This window comes from Manacus vitellinus, unplaced genomic scaffold (assembly GCF_001715985.3).
Source record: "Manacus vitellinus isolate BGI_N305 unplaced genomic scaffold, ASM171598v3 scaffold_2_pilon, whole genome shotgun sequence".
Lineage (NCBI taxonomy): Eukaryota > Metazoa > Chordata > Aves > Passeriformes > Pipridae > Manacus > Manacus vitellinus.
In genome coordinates, this window is record NW_021940208.1 from 20,207,984 (window position 1) to 20,220,273 (window position 12,290).

Sequence of the window (12,290 nt, forward strand, 5' to 3'; positions counted from 1 at the left end):
ACCTGCTCTACCTGTGAGGTTAGCTCTGCTTTGTGCTGGAGGCCTCCAGAGGTGTGATGTAACTTGGATCCTCCTGTTGTCCCACAGGATGCACTGATGGAATGGGCAAACTTAACTGTAGAGGTGCTGGTTTTCCCCTATGTACCTGTTCAACTTGAACAGCTAAATGTTAATTATAGTGACATAAAACGACGATGAAGAATGGCAAGGGCAACCTTTTGTGAAAACTGTGGAGTAGTCTCTTGAGCTTCCAAGCAACAGAGCTTCTGCTATTTAGTATGTTACTATGTGAACTTATTTTGATATCTATACGCATACACATTGAGGAAAAAATGATGAAGGGTTGTATCCAGACTGCCTGTGGTTCGTGCCTGACCTGATCACTGTGACAGCTAAGGCTGAGAAAACGTTGGCAGTTTTGAGCACCTATTTCTGACATCTGGAAGAAGTTAGGAGCTATGGTCACTAAGAAGCAGTCCAACTGCAAGTTAATTCTCAACTGTATGCAGTCTTCACAGTGTTGAACCTTAGGTTGCATAGTACAGCTTGGGATATATTCTGCAGAGTCCAGGCTGATATAGCAGTTGTCTTGCTGTAGCTTGGAATCACAGGTATGTTGCTTTGCTGCCATACATGCCAGAAATATATAGTTATCTTAATTGTGAATCATATATGACAGTAATATTTTTGTTTCATCAATGCTTATCAAAACTATTAGAATTAAGAAAAATAAAAAAAGGATAACCAGATTCTTTGCAAAGCAGAAGGCAATATCTTCAATCAATTTATTTGATGTGCAATCTTGTGCCTTTGCAATCTTGTGGCTTGATTCTTAGAAATTTTAAACTGAGAAGTAGGAAATTTATTTCAGTGGTAAAATTCTCTGCAGATGTGGTGTGTAGAAGGGCTTTTGTATTTTTCTTCCCTTTATAAGTACCTGTGTACACAGCCTCTGACTGGTTTGAACTTGTTCTTGGTCATCAGTGTGCTGATACCCTCGATTAATTTTGGGATGCTGCACAGAGGTTCAGTGTGTGATCTGCCACCTGTGACCCTCAGTTCTGTCACAGTCATCTCTGTCATAATTGATGACAAAAATGTTGCAGTTTTCATAACTCTTTCCATGCCCATTTGATCCATTGTGCCATCTGCTACTGTGATGAACAGAAAAGTTATTTGGTAACTTTGACCTTTGTAATCTAGAAACCAATTCACTCTGTGGCATCCAGTAACTTTATGACAAACAATTTTGGGCTAAAGCTATACTTGATGCTGAGTGTGAAAGGTTCCAGTTGACTGACCCAGGACCTGGAGAAAGTTTTCAGGAGTGCCCGAATGACCTAGAATCCTAGGTCTTTATCACTTTAAGATTTATACTCCTGAATTATTTAGGTACTTAAAAACTGTCAGAATCAGTGGTAATGCTTGACTGAGGTTCACTGTGCAGCTTATTCTCCTTTTGAAGCACACTAAGAAGATCATTAACTAATTCACTCAGCTTTGATTTATTTTAACTGATTGCACTGTTAATGTGGCAATGGGTGGTTGTAAACCGTGACAATGTTTCTTTTACGTTATTTAGGAAAAAGCTCATTAATATTGCAGAAGTTGACACGTTGTAAGGTACTAAGAGCAGAGATGTAGCTGTCTGCAACCTCTGTGAAGGTTTTGGATTGTCAAAGTAGTGCCAGGCTCTATTGCTAACTTACAAGGGGGACACATACTGCAAGTTTTTTGGTCATCTAACACTTCACTAAACATTGTGCCATTTACCTTGGTTGTGGCAGCAGCCTAAAATGATTTCTGCACTTTGAAAGTACTATGTAAACACATTTACTCAAACTTTCACAGGAACCAGTGCTGTAAAAATGTCTCAGCAGTAACCTAACAAGAAACATATATTCTGTTCACTCCAGGGTAGGTAGTTCTGCATATTTACATAATGCCTCTGCATTAATAATTCTAGGGATAATTGATTTCCATTTCTGGAAAAGAATGAATATTGCATTAATATGTTGAGTAGATCAGCAGCTGCAGTGTTTATAATCTTTTGCCCTGTCATATATTTTATGGGAAATGGCTTCAAGTCCACGTTGGTATTACGTAAATGTGGTAACTTCATGCATTTTTATATGTTTTTTTTTGTTTTTCCAGGGATTTTGCACAGTTGTTTTGCAAAATGCTATGTTTATAACTTCTTAGAAACAGATGTAGTGTTTACTGACTAAAAGGAGCCTGAGAGTTAGGTTTTGAACTGCTTTGAAGCAGAAAAGTGGGGTGGGGTTTTCAAAGGCACTCAGTGTTGAGCTCATCTGTATTCCCACTGAAGTAGGTGGGAGTGTCAGAACTCCTAGGCTTACTTGAAGGAATGATGTGAAGCATCATTTTCCTAGTTTCTCTGCCTGCAAAAATGAAGTTAATAATAATCCCTCAAAGCCATGTCTAGTAAGAGGAACAAAAAACCTTGTTGGAGTGTCATATAGAAGGAAAACTTGTTGTATTGGAAACTCAGATTTTTCTGGTTTGGTGTTTGAATGATCTAAGTTTGCCTCCCTTCTTTTGCAAGAAACAGAAACAGGGAAGAGAGTAACTGAGCAGACGTTTGAGACTGGTAACATCTGGTCAGAGAAGGGATCTGGTCAAGAATGAAGACAACTAGTTAACGTGCAATGGATGAGGCGCAGAGATAGGTGGTTGTTTGGAGCTTACCAAAAAGGAAGGATTTGAGGAGCTAGAAGTAGTGATTATGGGGAGAATGAGTCTGACTCTCATTAAATAGTCCGTATAATCTTCCCTTCTCCAGAGGCCTTTACTTATGTGAGTTAGAGCATTCAAAACTGCTTACACAACCAGGAGAAGAGTAAACAGGTGGGAGGAAAAAAAAAATAACCACAAAACCCCCCAAACCAGAACAGAAATGAAGTAAAATTTTCTAAATCTTTTGGGCTTGATGCCAGCCCTACTAGGAGTAAGGTTTTTGCTGAGGAAAAGAGGAGGTTGAAAAGACTTTGTTTTCACCTGTCTTACAGGACTCTTTTGCCCTGGGACATCTCTGGGTAGAAACTCTGGGTCAGAGACACCTGCTGTTAATGGTTTATATGCTGTGGAGCTCCTGAATCCAATTTCATTCCTGCTAGGGCAGATTAAGCCTCTTCAGTTTTTCATTGTAGTTGTGACAAATGGGAACCCAGGAGCCAGTTCTTTTCCTCTGAAAATCAAGCTTTCTGTATGGGTGGTTGATAAATGGAAGTCTTGAAGCTTAAAATGTCCACCTTCTGTTCTTCTTACCTTTTTTTTCACTTGTAAAGGTAAACCTATTTTAACATAGCTTTCTGAAGATATTCTGAGGCTTTTTCCTGAACAATTAGCAGGCATAGAAATGTATGTGAGAAAACAATGTTAGTAGAACATGAAAATATGAAATATGAACATGGAAATATTTCCATGGGTGCCCAAAAGAAATAAAAATCTGTGTATCCACTGCTGAGGCTGGACAGGCAGAAGTTTTAAACATCTTTTCTGCTTTAACCTTCACCCTTTGGTGTTGTAGTTGTACTGTTAACTATTGTTAGTGGCAACAAGATGAGAAGTAGAACTACGGTAGCTGTAATGTTGAAAGAGTGAGTCATTAGCAATCCCTCCCCAGAACTGGAGGGGAAGTGCGTTTTAAGAAAATTGTAAAAGGCAAATTTAGGTTTGTGTGGGATTTTTAGTAAGTAATTTTTTCTTGATTTTTAGTGAAGCTTTTCTCTATGATGACACAAAATTAAGGGAAGTGTGGGTTTGAGGAAACAATGAGGTTGTGCGATTGGTAGGAAGGTGTACTCAGATGGTAGTTGTCTCTAGTTATCTAAATGTATAGTCATTAACAAAAAAATATTTGCACTAATGACTTAGAAGAGATAGCATGCTTATAAAAGTGCAGGTGGCCCTAAGGTGAGCAAGGATGAAGATCCATGGGGGGAGAGCCTTGGTGTTTAAACAGTCCTGCCAAGCTGAAGTGCTATGAGCAGATGATGTCCTTCTGTAAGGACAAATGCACATTTTCATGGGAGGCAGAAGTAGGAAAGCTGGGGAATACAGAGTGGGGACTGATTGCTGGGAGAGGACCATGTTTCAGACAGAAGTCAGCAATATCAGGCTGGGACGTGCTAAGGGGAACCTACTTTGGCAGGTGTAAATGCAGTCCTTGTGTATTGCTCAGAGCTGTAAAGGCAACTCTGAAAGGGTCTGGAGAGAGCATTGCCATCTGCCCACCATGCACAGCTACTGCAGGAGGCCTGGCTTTGCTCACCTTAGAGAAAGGAAGGCGTGGTCTTCAAATACAGGTAAGGAAGGAAGTAGAGGAACAAGAAGGAGTAATAGACTTATGTTTAAAGTGATGGAGGCTTTAGTTATCTCTAAAGCAAAGAACTGTATAGCAGGACATCTGAGCATGGAACTTGGTTGTCTTGGTGATATTACTTCTGGAGGTTTTTTAAGAGCAAATCTGACAGGTAAATATCTACTGAGCAACACAGGTATGGGTGCTGCTGCCTCAGGGATGGGAAGGGCAAATAACTGCGTGAGAAGATACTCCTAACATAATAGTATGGTATTTATGAAACAGTTATAAAAGTGGTAGGGCAGAACTCATATGACACTGTTCTCTTCACATTTTCACAGGATATGAGTAAAAATATGGCTTTTTACCTGCCACTTCTGCCGAATCAGGATATAGCTGGAGGCTTGCTGACTATCCAGTCGATGAGCAAAATGCTCATACTGGCACTCATTAAAACATGGTTTGGAAATGCTGCTGATGCTAGAGAAGAGAATAAAAGCAGGCTCACGCTCTCATAGCTCTGTGGACTCAGCACTGTTCTGTGTATTCATACTGTCTTTGCAGTTGCAAGTAGCCCTGGTGAACATAATAGCCATATAGCTAAAATGAATATTAGCCACAGGGACTTGACCTGGTTGTACTTGTACACCACATGGTCCAAATTAAATAAAATAATATTAATAATGAAATTGTGGTGGGTAAACATGGGCAACTGATAGCGGTTCTCCTTCATGCTTATGAAGACAGTATAAAGTGGAAATTAAAATGCTGATATGAAATCACTATGTAAAAGGACAGGTGGTTTGTTTCTGTACTTTTTGAGGGAAGAATGTGATCTGTCTTTCAATAAACCTGACTGTGTACCATCTGGTGCCTTGCTTTTCTGTGCTGATAGTAGTGATAACTTCTATCTCCCAGGCTTTTGATACATTAGATGTCTGAAGGCATCTAAGAGGCACTTTCTTGGAAGCATCAGTTGAGCATAATATTTGAAATTACACATCACCCCACTTTTTTCCCCTTACAGTTGGACTCAGTGATCTTAAAAGCTTTTTCTGACCTAAATGATTCTATGTTTCTAATTTGGTTACTTTTTTCTTTGCTTTGTTGTTGGGTTTTTTTTTTGAGGGGGTGTCATTTGTTTGGTTTGGTTTTTTGTTGGGGTTTTTTTGTTGTGGTGGTGGTGGTGTTGTAAAAGAGGAAACTGCTGAAGAGGAGGAGGTAGCTCTAGGACTTTGGATTTTGAAGACTGTTCATCTGAAGGCTTTCTCCTGTAGAGAAAGAATGCACAGAGATGACAGACTTCTCTGCCAGGATAATTCGGTAGGAAGGTAACTCAGAAGGTCTCTAATCCAACCTGACCACCATGGCTGAAGTGGTCAGCGATGAGGGCAGACCTGGCTGCTCAGGACTTTATTCCATGTGTTCTTGAAAACCATTAAGGGCAGAGATGGCACAATCTCTCTGGGCAACGTCTTCCACTGTTTACTGTCCTCACGGTGAGAATGTTTCTCTATATAGCCAGTTTGAGCATCCTTTTTTTCAACTGTTCATTGTGTCTCATCCTCCCAACATGCAGCACTGTGAATAGCCCAACTCTGTTCTCCTTGAACTCATCATAGGTACTGCACCGCCTTTTTTCTCCCTCGCTTCCATTAGTGAAGTGATTTTTTTTTTTTCAGTTTTATCTCTAATGTATTTGTCCTTAGGTATTAGAAAATCATTAATACCTCCATTTCTCACAGATAAACAACTAATCTCAGATAAATAAACTCATTTAGATGTCCTGTTGATCTGACAGTAAGGTCTAACTCATCTCCAGCTTTAGACCCATAAATTTAAGTTTCTGTGTTGTGAATGCTTTGACTAGAAGTGTTGAAGCTCCCATTGTATTCAGTAGAGCTGAAGTCAAAATGGCAGTCAGAGCAAAGAAGTCATTTGTCTCACACTTTGATCTGCTTATCTGTCTTGTTCTCTGGAGTCTACTGGCTATAGTGGGCCTTGGCTCACACACAGCCACTTGCACTGCACAGACACAAACTTCTTCCTGAACCTTAATTCCACTATAGGTAACTGGCTCAAATTGATACAGGAAGTCAGCAGCAGAGTATCATTTGAACTCACGTTTCATGCTGGATGTCCTACACACTGGGAAAAACATTCTGTTTCAGAAGAACTGCATGACTTTGTTCTGTGAATATCAGAGGGCAGGGAGGCACAGTTTGTTGAAGGCAGTCTGGAGAATGCTGCTCACATGCTCTTTATGTACAAAACTTGTTTGACAGTTCTGCAACAGCATTGTCTGTGGTTTCCAGTTCAGTGGCATTGGGACTAAACACTGTGATTTATTATTTGAAGTAATTTACTTAAAACTTTGACAACCTCCTTTGGCACTGACGTGGAGACGACAGTGAATTCAATATTGAGTAAATTAATGCCTGTTACAGAGGTGAATTCAGTGCACATGAAAGTAGAGTGACAGTTGTAATAATTTAACGCTTCTTCTAAGGGATGAATAGTTGCTTTGATTATGAAAACCTTTAGAAATTATAATTCCTTTTGTGGCTACTTAGATAAGAGTGCACTATTAAATATATGAAATGAAAGAATACTGAAAAAGGTGTAAAATATCTTTCCTGTTCAGAGGATTTTGCTCTGTGGTATTTAGCTGAACATTGATATCTCCCTGTCCTCTAGCTCCTCAGGCTCTGTCAGATTGCATTCCACAGCACTTGTCTGACATTGATAGTTTCTTGGTATCCCAAGGAGCCTCTGTCTTTCAGGATAAGGATTTTTGTTTAACTGGGCTGGGGAAAATGACAAATGAGCAACTGGAGATGAACACAGGGTGACACTGGGCTTTGCTAGTGGTAAGCGTGATGATTGTGGTTTGGAAAACCTCAGGTTTTCAAGTCTAGATGGTTCTTAATTACTTTTAAAAGAAAGCTTAAAGGAGTCAGTGTGAGTCTTCTATAAATGTGGGGAGAGAAGACAAAGTTTCTTCTTACATTTTTAGTATCCTGCAAAGATAAAGTTGCCAGAATTATGAAAAATGAGAATACTTAAAAATGTAAAATTTTAATGCAGAAGCACCTAATAATTCCATCATTTCTTCACTACTTGTAAAAGACCCGAACTTCCCATTTTCTTGCCATTTCCACTTCCTGTCCTTTATGTCAAATATTCTCAAATGGAAAAGCAAAAAAATGTGAAAATCTTATTATGTATACAGCTAGATATCTGCAATGTGCCTAGTGCTGCAGTGGTTTCATCTATGTGCAGTTCTGGTTGCTCACATTGAACAAAGTTGAAATCTATGGAGCAAAAGAGGGTTAGTAGGAATGGTTGATCTTTTCTGATGAATCTCTATAGCAAAAGGAAAGTAAACTAATTTTTTCTAGTTTATCCCAGATTGGAATTCAACTCTACAGATACAATATATATTATGTATATTAAATATATGGATATATAAATACTAAAAGGGAAACAATCTCTTCAACATAAGAAGCATGAAAAGATGGAACTTAAGTTTATACTGTTTCTAGACATTGTGGAAATGAAATTCTGGAGCTGTCCTCCAGTAGAAGCTATGGGCCAAGAAGTAGCTTACTTCTCCTGGATTATGGCAAGGGAGTGTAAAATGTGATAACGTACGACAACACACTGATAAAGAAGCCCAGAGAACAAGCCCAAGTTTCACGCCCCTCTATTGTTAGCTTGCTCCTTAGTGTTACCTTGGTCTGTGCCAACTAGCACTCTCAAAGGTGCCATCCAGGCATGATTTCAGTGTCCTTCAAGGCTTCTACTCCAAAAATAATATGTGACTGCATCAGAATGGGTTCTCATGGCTCTCCATAGGTTTCCAAGGGATTTGTACTTGTAAACGTGTTCTTGTGCCGCTCCTGGCAAAATTTGACTACTGCTTCGTGTCTTGCTGGCTCTCATCTCCAAAACCTGTCCATCCTGTAAGACAATTCAGGTCTTCCAAGTCAATGCTGGCCAATCATCAGCCCTGTATAATGGTCTCTTGACCACCTTGGGAGAGGTCACCCGTTTCAGGTGATACAATATTAACATTGTGTATCTGTACATTTACTAGTTTTCTGACCTCAACCAATGGAAGAAGCGGTAAGAAGCCTTTGAAGGCTGTACAAGATCTTGAAGTCTAGTGGAAAAATTTAGGAGCCAGGCAACCTGAGTCCCTTCAGTGTGTGACATAGCATCTTCCTCAATTTTCCTTACTGAGAGAATTGATTGGCACATGTCAGAGTCAAGCCCGTGTGCATACCAGTACTTGGGGACAAGGTAGTGTGATCACTGACACCCAAATACTAATTAGCATACAGCCAAACTTGATCACTTAGACACTGCCAGATCCCAGAAGGTTTCTTTAAATCATGTGATCTCCTTTCTCAAGGTGGATGTTTTCAAGGGGTCTTTGGAAAGCCAGTAATACTCACATCAGGTTCTCAAAGGACTGGCTTAATTTTACCTTGTCACTACGCCCAGCACAGGCTGGGACAACCAAGTATGAGGAAGAGGATTCAGAGTATCCTCTGTGATATGAGATTATCACACACCATTGGTTTTCCACTTTCTGAAAATAATTGCTGGTAGTTGTGTAGGGCAGCACTGTGTGAAAAGCCTGAGGCACCCGATTGACTGAATAGCTGCTATAGGTAGTTACCAGATCTGCTATTCACTCTGACATCTCCTGAAGCTACCTATGAAGAAGTCTCAGTTAATGGATGCTTTTGCAAAAATTGTAGTCTTATACAGTTGTGAGCAGGAAAAGACCTACATTTTTGGGATGTTCTTGTTAGTAGTGCCAACAACAGGAGGAGTGTATTACTTGGAGGCCTCATATTTTATTCCATTTCAGAAAATTGTATCTCTGTTTTACCCTTTTTCCTACCCTTGCATGTGTGCTCCTGTAAAGTGTAAGAAGACACACACAGGATTTCTCTGTAGCTCAGGCAAAGACAGAGCTGGAATGGTAGCGGCCAGCTCATGGACAGTAAATGAGAATTGACGGAAAAGGAACTATGGACAAGTATCTTGAAACCTTGAGTTTTCTCTTTTTTCCTCCCTCTCCATTAGTGCTAGAAGGTGGCACTAAGCCATAGCCCATGGTGATGACTTATGAGGGAGCCCAGAGGCATTCTGCTCAGAGATAAGGAAATCCTTGCAGAGTTTCCCATTAGCACTGACAGAAGAGCAATTTTGAGGCCTTCCTGTGGATAAAGAGCTCCATTAACCCCTGCATTTGAGAAGGGCATAGGCTCACAATTCATTTATTTTCTGCCTAAGATTTAAAACAACAACGTGGCCTGAGTTTGGATTTTTTTCAGAGCTTCTGGCTCTGAAACTTAAAACAGTGAAATTCTGAAGTTCTTCCATTACTACATTGAAACCTTTCAGGATCGCTTGTTGCCATGGGCATGTGCAGCTGAGGAAGGTGTGCTACTGGATTTTATTTTTGAGCAGCTTATGTTCTGATAGCCATTGAGATATATATAAGGTTGTGATATTTATAGCTCACTTTTTCAGAGGCTGAAGCTTGTTCTAGAATATTTTTTTCAATTTTTCCTTCCTTTTTTAACAGTACTAAACCCAGTATTTTCTATTCACTAATTTTGTAAAGCTCAATTTTTATATGACTTGCAGAAACAGAAATAAAGAGAACTATCTCCTGCCCTCTTTTCTTTTAAAAAAAATTAGTAACCTGTGTAGTTTAACTAGACCAGGCATCAGGTACCTGAAACAGAATGTTTTTATTTATGTCAGGTAAAATCAAGAAATAAACTTATTAATGAAAACTATGAGTAATGAACTGTTCTGCTTTATATGTATATTGCTTTATATCAGTCACACAGGAAGAGTGACCATCTTGTGGATAACTCTTTGGGATGGAAACAATGTTATATATTATCTGTTTTCTTGAAAGGAAAATGTGGTTTGTGTTTAATACAAATCTAAACATAGATTTGGTTAGTTTTAACTGTAAGATATTATATGTTATCTTTATGTCTGGTTCTGATTTCTTATGTATTTAAAATCTTAAGGCTTACAGCTGATCGTCCTTCTAAAGTCCTTTATTTTTCCCTTCTTCTCATCCTTGTTTTGCATGAGGAAAGTTTCCTTATCTGATGATTACAGATTATGCTATTTAGGTAAAATTTGCTGCAGTAAATAAATGTATTTTAAATTAATATATTCGTGTCTGAAATTCTATTTTCATTTATTCTGAAGTTGTAAAGACTCTAAGTATGGATTATGGAGTTTTCAAGCAAAAATAAAATAAAAACCAAGTCTATTCCTTGTATACTAAGGCTCTTCCATCAATCAGGATAGAGGCACTATGCAATGCACTTACATAACAAGAACCTTCAGAATTATTTTGCATTTACTGCAGAATCTGTTTGCAGGTAAAAAAGCACCAACATGTTCTCTTTTTTGATAATCAAAAATTGTGAGTACTTTTATTCAGGTGTCTTTGGGATATTTTGACGATTTGTACCCAGGTAATTGACCTAATATACACAGGCCAATGGTTGATTTATTGACTTTGGGATTTTACAAAAAACATCTTCTTGGATTTTAATTCAATGTGAAAAGACAAGAAGCATGTTCTTATCTGTACTCCCAGGAGGAGTGCAGTAGCTATGTCCCTCCCTTGCCTTTTGATTGCATTTAAGCTCACTACTCATGCTTTAATTGATTTTTTTAATCAAATGTCCTGGAGCTTCCACACAAATTAACAGAGTTTAAATTTTGTGTTTATTATCTGCTAATATGAAAAGCACACAGTTATTAATTTATCTTATTTTTCTTAGACCTGTAATGTTAAAATTTTTGTCAGCTTATGCAAGCATTCCTTATGAAGATCAGATCTGAGTCTAGGGGCTTATTTTCAGGATCTGTTAGCCCCACAAGCATACAGGCTCAGTCCTACCCATGGTAAGCAGCAGTGAATTTATATCTTGGAAAACATTGGAGAAACAGATCCACTATGTCAAACTAGGGCTCTCTGAGAGGAAAAGAATTCAAGCAATATTGTATGATTAGCCAAACCATGGCTCTGGAGTAATATTCTGCACATCACAGATACCTTTGGCAAGAACTCGACAAGCCAGTTTCCCAAAGGTGATGGTTAGGTGTAAATGTTTTTCTCAGTCACGTTCAATGTTCTTTCTTCCTGAATCCTGCGTAGTTTTTCCCTACCAGGTCTGTCAAATGTGTCAGCTGGGCTTTGGCCCTCCTGAGATTTTTATGTGAACCAAAGGTCCTCCAAAATCTAAGGTTCCATATGAATGTGCCTCTAACACATAGTAAATCTGAACTATATATGAACACAATGTTCAGGCCTTTTTATACATTTTTTTATCAGTCAGTGAACCTTTGCAGTGTCAAGGTGGAATTCATTCAGTTGACCTAAAACTCAGATGTCTTTTCTAAACCAGCTGCCTGAGCTTGGACTCCCTATAGTCAATGAATGGAGAAAGGCACCTTCAAAAGCTATTACCTCCTGTGTCTTATACGGGCCTTAAGATGAGGCAAACAACTCCCTCAAGGCACCAATTTCCTTCTGTTGATGCCACAGGAAACTTAACTTCCACATCTAATCTTGGACATCCACAGTGATCCCAGTAATATTTCCCTTAACTTTCATTGCAATAATAGGTTGTAATGGTGATGTAATTGCTGCAGAAAAAAATGCAGATAAGAGAAAAGGGAAATGAGAGAAAGGTATGGGGAGAAAAAGGGAACAAAACGATTTTTCTACAGACAATAAACAAAATGGTAAAGTAAAACAGAGGATACAATGACAGTGATCCTAAAAGGCTCTAATTTTTCCATTGAATGAGGTGGCAAGGCACTGAATAAATAGCAATACTTAGTCATTATTTTAAGGTTCCTTCTGTTCTTTGGCTATGCTCATATCCCGTGTTGATATCCCAAGGAT